The sequence below is a fragment of the Primulina eburnea genome, chromosome 3 (assembly GCF_022965805.1).
Source record: "Primulina eburnea isolate SZY01 chromosome 3, ASM2296580v1, whole genome shotgun sequence".
NCBI lineage: Eukaryota > Viridiplantae > Streptophyta > Magnoliopsida > Lamiales > Gesneriaceae > Primulina > Primulina eburnea.
The window spans coordinates 28,570,286-28,579,981 of NC_133103.1; positions in this window are offsets into that span (position 1 = coordinate 28,570,286).

Below are 9,696 nucleotides of genomic sequence, written 5' to 3' on the forward strand. Positions count from 1 at the left end.
TCTCCTGGGTACTGGCGCCCTGCTTCATACCTGCTCTCTCAATCTCCGTATCTCCTTCCACATGTCCCCCATCTCACTAATCTCTCCACTTTGAGGGCGTTGGGTCTCTTCAACCCTGCTCTGGTGGACTTCAACATTTTCCTCACTGTAGGGACCCGGACGCTAATCATCCTCTTAATCATTCGTTGGGAATAATATAATGAATTATAATAAACATGGTCTAATTTTTTTTAAAAAAATACAAATGCAGAAACGTAATGTAAATCAATCTGATATACATGTCAAACGTACAAGTACTGTACTGGATACAATAAAACCAAACTAGGTTCAATTACATATATCAGTGCTGAACTCTAATCTACTTCTGAGCCCGGATCTCCACGCTAATCTTGAATCTCTCAACTTCGGCATGACCCTGGTCCTGTTCCATCTATTGTCCTGCACACATACAAACAGCGACAACAGCCGGATAACTCCGGTAAGAATTATATTCCCAGTATAAACCAAGTATACATTCATTTCATATGCATAAACAGATATAACAGCATGAAACAGATATTCATAACATGTATCACAATCAGAAACATGAATCAATATCAAACTGTAAATCATACTCTGAACATGTATCAGAATCAGAAAACATGTATCGATATCACACGGTAAATCACACTCTGTGACTCTGAGACTCGGACTGGACTCATTCCTAATCTAGGGATCCCGATTTGAATAAGAACGCAACAATCTCCCACCTACTCTCTCGATTGTGGTGGCAATACATTCTTATTTACGGACTTTGGTCCTGTCTATATCAAATCTCGCTATAGAAGTTGCTCTACTCGTATGCACACATCGATATGACCAAACGTCTGGTGTCTTGACTTATCCTGCCAAAGACTGGCATATCCTGTCAAAACTGGGCATATCTTGCCAAAGACTGGGCATATCCTGCCAAATACTTCTCAAATAACAAATGCTTAACTATAAATCAATAAAATGAGCATATAAATCTTAACACTGCCATATATCGAGGCAATGAAAATCAAGTATGTGATTTTGGGAGACTCAAGTTAAATCAAATTCGAGTTGTGCAATCCCGAATCAACATTAATTTATACCTTTCTCTTCTCGGTCTGACGAAGTCGAAGTCTCGAATTCAACTCTGTCTATATCAAATCTGAAATGACAATATCGAATAGGTACAATATCAATATACAACTCAATTCAAGACCTGTTCTGATCACTACTCAATCAAGGCATAATCTGATCTACGTCAATTATACAACTATACAATCTCAATCAATAGCGAATCTGATTAATATCAATCTACTGATGTTTCGACGGCATAACAATACAATCTCAATAATCCCCATCAATCTCAACATCACAGATACGGCTTATAATCAATATCAGTACAACTCGTAATCTCAACAATAGCAGATCATAATCTCAAATCTGTACAATCTCAATCATACCAATTCTGAAAATCATAAAAGTTACACACACAGTCTATTTTTTTATTTGGTTTCGATTATACGATGTCTACTATGTCAAGAACTGCATATATTAATCATATTTGATTATATCATGAATGCCTAGGAAACGTGGTTCATTCCATGAAGCAACACATCTCGCGCATATGCGCGAGACTACTCGGCGCATATGCGCGAGGTTCTCTGGACATGGAATTAAGCTAAGCTTCTGCACAGCTCGTGCATATGCACGCACACGTCTCGCGCATATGCGCGAGGTCTTCTGCCACTGTCGCGCATATGCGTGGCTCCTTGTCGCGCATATGCGCGAGGTGTTCTGTCCTCGCACATATTTCGTGTTTTCTTCCGTCTTTTCTGCTTTACTCTTTTTCGTCTATAATCACATTAATTATCACCAAATCATTTCAGATTAACAGGATAAAAATATCGGGCCTTACATTTGTCCCCCCCTAAGATCTGATTTCGTCCCCGAAATCACAGGCAATCAGATCATATCACAGGTAATCATATCATACTACGAAGAAATGTATAACCGAAGTTAATCATAATACTCACCGCAATGAAACAATTCTGTAATCTCGGTCTTATATCAGATTCTGCCTCCAAGTAGTTTCTTCGATACCATGACGGTTCTACTGAACTTTTACAAGTGAAATAGTCTTCGTTCTGAATTATCTTTCTTTCACGGATTTCCGATTCCAATCTGGAATAATAATTCAAGAAGTATAATATCATAATACAACTCGAAGTAACTCTGATAGAATCAATCTCAAAATACCGGCTATACAATATCCGTATATACCAATCAACAGCTCATAACAAATCAACACCATCATCTGCTACAAAATCTGTTTAATCCCAGTCAATTCAATATTCAATCTTCTGCCTCAAATACCAACGTGTTATCGTCTGATGTGGGCATATTTAGTCTGTTTATTTTGAGCTGTCTTCATTTTCTTCTGAATCAGCTTCACTTTCTTTGTCATATCTCTCATCCTATGAGGTCCAATATCAGGTACCACAGAGATATTATCCCCATACGAAGGGAATTTGCAGTTCTCACTGTACAATGCCTCGAATGAAGCTATCTCAATACTCATCTGATAGCTATTGTTTTACGATAATTCATAAAGTGACAATGAATCTTGTCAACTAGTGCTAAAATCAAGCACTACAGCTCCACGGATATTCTCCAGTATCTGGATAGTCCGCTCTAACTTTTCGTCGGTCTGTGGACGATATGTGGTACTCAGATGTAACTTCGTACCCAACTCTTGTTGTACACTCTGCCAAACGTGCAAAGTCAACTGAAATCACGATCTGATATAATCAACTTTCTCCACTTCATGCAATCTGATAACTTCTTTGGCAGAAGTCTCAGTAATCTAGTCATGTCTGTACGCCTTCATGTTTGAATTAACACGTGCTGATTTGGTCACTCTGTCTATAACAGCCCAAATCACATCGCTACTCGGGAGGAACGTAGTAGCTTCGTCACTAAATCCCTGGAAATGTGATCCCATTTCCATTCAGGAATGGACAAGCTATATAATAAACCTCTTGGTTTCTTTCTTTCTGTCTTCATCTGTCAGCAATTCAGACATATCAGTAAAAACTCTGTAAAATCTGATCTCATCGGTTTCTCTAAAATCTGTCTTTTCAAATTATTATACATTTTTTCTGTCCTCAGAACGAATACTGAATCGATTATTGTACACTTCTGACAATATCTGTTGTTTCAATTCGAAACATCTGGCATAACAAATCGGTTATTCATATACAATACAGTATCACATACCTGATATTCTAATCGACACCCTGCTCTGACTATCGATATCGAGTTCTGCCCATTCTGATCAATTTTGTTAGCCACTTTTAATTCTCAAAATCAGCTCTGATTCGGCCTAAACAACATATAATCTCAATGGTTTACAATCTGTTTTATGAAAAAATTTCAGAATAGCTGCAATATTCAATCAGATTCGAAACACAAATCATCGATATTGATCTACTAAACTCAGAAAACTGCAATTTCTGACAATGCTATCGGTCTCAACCAATTGATCACGATTTCAACTGTGCTAAGATCAACCGATATACTATATTCGAATATGACATACCCCGAATACAATCTGTCTCAGTCAAAATTCACATCTTAACAATTTCTGTATCCAACATCTTAGTTCTCAGAATATTCAATACAATTTTCTAATACTCGATTCAGTCAGTCATATGCTTCGAATATATCAGAGTATCATAGATAAAACGAACATAAAATCATCAAAATACTTCTAAACATAGGGTTTATCAAACCACAAATATACTGGAGCATTCCAAAGAGAAACACTCAATCAACTGTCACTCTCGGCTAGAAATCTTCTAACTGGTCTTTCAAGTCTTTCAATTCAATCAGTATCATTTTGTACGGAGTTCTAGAATAAGAACAGTAGCCTGGTATCGAGTCAAGGGTAAAATCAATCTCTCTGACTGAAAGCAAACCCGGAATCTTATCTGGGAAGACCTTAGCAACTCTCAAGCCACTGGCAAATCAGCAAATGATAAACTTGATTTTAGTAAATCAACTGAATGCATAAGGAATCCTTCTGTTCCTTTCGATAATCATCGAGTCATGAACATCCGATATATCAAAGGTATTCTAGATCTAGAATCCTTACCATATAATGTCGGCCATTTCAGGTCCGAATCTTACCATCTTCTGGAACAGTCTCCGGTAACTCTGTACTTGGTCAGCATATCACTATTAATCATGCAGTCAAAATCAGACAACTCAAGTACACACAAGCTAACTCAATCTCATTCTCATCTTACTGCAGTATACGACGTTCCACAGAATTCACTGATATCAAAACTCTCCCCCAAAAGTTATAGCGATAAATACTACAGTAGATATAGACTCTACAGATAAAGCATATATCAATGCAATTCATTCAGAAATCATGTGTAGGATATACGAGTATCCCTCAATACATACACAGAATAATCATAAAATAACAGTCACCTGCCACTATATCATCAATGCATCCTGGGTCTGTTCCTCGGTCACTGTAACCATTCTGGTTTCCTCATGGGCCTGGTCGTGACTGAGTAGAGGGTGGTTGGAACGAGTGAACAACAAATGATGGTCTATTGGTCTGAGTCACTGATCCAGATGATTCTGCTCCCTGAAATCTTCGAGAACCTCTCTGTGGACATACTCTAGCAAAATGTCCTGGTTGTCGACAGACGTAACAACTACCAAACACACATCGAAATTGTTCTGTGGGATGTCTTCCTCCAAAGGTTCTAAAAATAGAGCCCAGTATAACTCTGGCTAGAACCACTGAAGCTAGATGAACCGCTACCTAACTTCTTGAACTGTTTCTTTCGAGCATTCAAATGATCTTTCTTTCCACCACTAGCACTACCACTATCAAATCTGAAAGGGGATTGTTGTTTCTGTGGTTGATCAACATACGACTTTCATCGTTGTTGGATCATACTTGCTTCAGCTTCCTTAGCTCTGTTCAATACATCAGCAAAAGTATGTGGTCTGTTCACATTCATCAATGTACCTATCTCAGGATTCAATCTATTTAAAAACTGATCAGCTACAGCTTAATCATTCCCAGCTACGTGAGGAGCAAAACGTAGCAATTTAGAGGATTTAGCAACATATTCTTCAATGTTTAGCTGATCATGTCTCAGATTTTCAAATTCTGCCCTCTTGTCTTCTCGGTACGAAACTAGGAAAAACCTTTGATAGAATTCAACTTTGAAGATCTACCACATAATCACCGTACCATGCTGTTCCAAGGCTTCCTTGGTTGCGATCCACCGACTCTTTGCGACTTCCTGTAACTGCTGTCCAATCAGTTTCACTCTTAGTTCATCTGTGTAATCCAGTGAATCAAACAATATCTCAATATCATCTAGCCAACTTTCACAATCAACAGTCGTCTCAGTACCTTCAGAATCGGCAGTGTACATGACTGTAACCTCTGTAGCTGTGTTTCCATCAGAGTTTCTGACACATCCACCTGATAAATCAAAGTACTACCTCGTTCTGGAATTCTCGAGGAGATAAATCTGATTATCAAAAGATTAGTAACCTGATACAGCAAACCTGTTTCAGTCCTCCTCTGATCATCTTACTGCTAATCAAGAATCGGTTCTGATTCATTATCAATAATACATATTACCAATCAAATCATTCAGGTAGACATGTATTAAACAAAGCAGTAAATCATGCTAGCAATCAAAAGCAAGGAAATAAAACTCATTCTACCCCACTCACTAGCTTCTATCTCAATCTAGGGGATCTATCGCTCTGATACCACCTTCTTTGGGGACCCGGACGCTAATCATCTTCTTAATCATTCTTTGGGAATAATATAATCAATTATAATAAACAAGGTCTAATTTTTTTTTTAAAATACAAATGCGGAAACGTAATGTAAATCAATCTGATATACATGTCAAACGTACAAGTACTGTACTGGATACAATAAAAAGAAACTAGGTTCAACTACATATATCAGTGCTGAACTCTAATCTAATTCTGAGCCCGGATCTCTACGCTAATCTTGAATCTCTCATCTTCTTCATGACCCTGGTCCTGTCCCACTTGTTGTCATGCACCCATACAAACACTACAACAGCCGGATAACTCCGGTGAGAATTATATTCCCAGTATAAACCAAGTATACATGCATTTCATATGTATAAACAGAAATAACAGCATGAAACAGATATTCATAACATGTATCACAATCAGAAACATGAATCAATATCAAACTGTAAATCATACTCTGAACATGTATCAGAATCAGAAAACATGAATCGATATCACCCGGTAAATCACACTCTGTGACTCTGAGACTCGGACTCGACTCATTCCTAATCTAGGGATCCCGATCTGAATAAGAACGCAACAATCTCCCACCTACTCTTCCGATCGTGGTGACGGTACGTTCTTATTTACGGACTTTGGTCCTGTCTATATCGGATCTCGCTATAGAAGTTGCTCTACTCCTATGCACACATCGATATGACCAAACTGTCCGGTGTCTTGACATATCCTCCCAATGACTGGCATATCCTGCCAAAACTGGGCAAATCCTGCCAAAGGCTAGGCATATCTTGCCAAAGACTTCTCACATAACAAATGCTTAACTATAAATCAATAAAATGAGCATATCAATCTTAAACAATGCCATATATCGAGGCAATGAAAATCAAGTATGTGATTTTGGGAGACTCAAGTTAAATCAAACTCGAGTTGTGCAATCCCGAATCAATATTAATTTATACCTTTCTCTTCTCGGTCTGACGAAGTCGAAGTCTTGAATTCAACTCTGTCTATATCAAATCTGAAATGACAACATCGAATAGGCACAATATCAATATACAACTCAATTCAAGACATTTTCTGATCACTACTCAATCAAGGCATAATCTGATCGACGTCAATTATACAACTATACAATCTCAATCAATAGCGAATCAGATTAATATCAATCTACTGATGTTTCGATGGCATAACAATACAATCTCAATAATCCCCGTCAATCTCAACATCACCGATATAGTAACACGGCTTATAATGAATGTCAGTACAACTCGTAATCTCAACAATAGTAGATCATAATCTCAAATCTAAACAATCTCGATCATATCAGTTCTGAAAATCATAACAATTACATACACAGTCTGTTCTTCGATCTGGTTTCAATTATACGATGTGTAGTATGTCAAGAACCGTATATATTAATCATATCTGGTTCTGACAGTATCATAATTTTAAATCATATCAAAACATAATAAAATTTACGTCCAGTTGAAGCCTTCGTCGTTAGAAACAAGATATCGAAGTCGGATTCAAAATCAGACGGATGGATTTTCTTCAATTCAAATCCTAGTATCACAATTGAAGATTTCCCTGGAACCCTTTTCGGTTTCTCCTTCCTGAATTGTTGAGGCACAATGACAATGGATATATATCTATATATATATATATATATATATATATATATATATATATATATATATATATATATATATATATATATAAAATATATCATGCATGCCTAGGAAACATGGTTTATTCCTTGAAGCAACACGTCTCGCGCATATGCACGACACTACTCGGCACATATGCACGAGACCTTATGTCTCGGCGCGTATCCTTCACAGCAGCTCGCGCATATGCACGCCTCACCTCCGCGCATATGCGCGAGGTTCTCTGGACATGGCATTAAGCTTCCGCACAGCTCGCGCATATGTGCGCACACGTCTCGCGCATATGCGCGAGGTCTTCTGCTACTGTCGCGCAGATGCGTGGCTACTTGTCGCGCATATGCGCGAGGTGTTCTTTCCTCGTACATATTTCGTGTTTTCTTCATTTTTTTCTGGTCAACTCCATTCCGTCTATAATCACATTAATTATCACCAAATCATTTCAGATTAACAGGATAAAAATCTCAGGCCTTACACTCACGCTCCTGCCGTGCGGCCTGTTCCTCTACAAAGATAGATTCTTGATTCATTTTCATGGCCTCATCCACAGTTCGGGTGATAAATTGGCCCAGCTGTTCCAGGGTCAAGTTCCCCACATTTTCATTGGGATGGGTTTGCTCGACCCTCGTTTCGTGATTGGGCTGCTCAGTTCTGGTCTCTTGACGAGATTGTTCATGTCTCGTCTGAAGAAGCGATTGTTCCTGTCTTGCCTCAGCATGAGATGGTTCGCGTCCCCTCCGAGGACGAGATGATGCTGAGGTGGCTCTTCCATTCTCTCTCCTCCCTACCATCTCTACGTCTCAACTCAAAGCTTCCCACAGATGGCGTCAAGTGATACTCACGTGAAATTTAGGGTCCGCTCCCAGCAAGTGTCACTAGTACAGACGCAGGGTTTTAAAATTGTCCCGAACCTGAAATCACGAAAAAGACTGTTAAGAGGGGGCCAGGAGGGTGTCCTGGAGTAGCCCCTCCAACGCTCAAGTCAGTGACTGAGGATATATAGGGGGAGCATCTAAGGATGCCGCTGAAAACAATATAGTGAATGAAATATCATACGCTCAAACCTGATATTTATAGGAGAATACCTGGGCCCTGATGGGCTTGTCTATCATTTGGGCTTGGGGTGGGCCAGGGGTAGTGGGCCCATCTTGGGGTATCAACAATGATAAACCAGTGGCAGTAATTGAAATTCAGACAAGGAGTAAAGAAAATAATGAATGATAGGAAAGAAAGATTTAGCTATTGAAAAAATTTATACTGTCGATATCAATTCTCCACAACTCTAACAGAACAAATTAATTTTAAATATATAAGGTATTGATTCAGAGGTCACACAATTACAGCTTGTCTTGTGATGAAGAGCTGCTTTTTTCGAGGAGCTTTATCATCCGGACATGTCTCTAAGCTAAGTAGCATTGTGTCTTGTGGGGTTAACGACCACTCTGAGAAAAAATTTAGGACATACAAAGTTTTGTTTGAAAGGTGTCTCCAAATACTCTGAAAAGACAAAGCGTATGACTCTTGCCTGAACCCATTCAATCGAAAAGAAGTCACAAACTTCTGTACATACAACTGTCCAACAATTGCCGCTAACCTGCATGGCTTTGTGTCAAAATGAGAATCAATCAGATATATGTATTTATGGAACTGACAAGGTTAATGCTCCCTGAATGAAGCACGAGTTTAAGCCATTGAATTACTGCTGAACACTCTTGTTATTAGTATAAAATTTAATAGTTTTGCTATGTGGTGTGTTTCACAGTGAATGGCATAGTCTTAACTGTCTAGAACCTGGTAAAAAATAATCACCAAGCACAATTCAGGGTATGGAACAAAGTTTCCTAGTAGCTTTGTAAATAATGTCCAAAATGTTACTCAATTTCCAATACAATTATTACAATAGACGCAACATAACTAAAATAAACAAAACTCCAAATAAAATTAAAAAAAAGTGAACAATGATTAGCTCAGCGGCAAAATCAGACGACTTCCAGTAGAGCCAACTTAACTTGTATTCAGAATCCAGACCAAGTGCTTAACGGGACGAGTCAACACTCTGATGGTGGGACCAGTTCTTCAAAAAACAGATTGGTACTTAGAAGATTGAGTTTTAGTCAAGCAGATAAGGTAATTCCACTCGGTCTTGGGAAGTATCAACAAGTGGAGGCAGCATCAATATATAACTAAATTG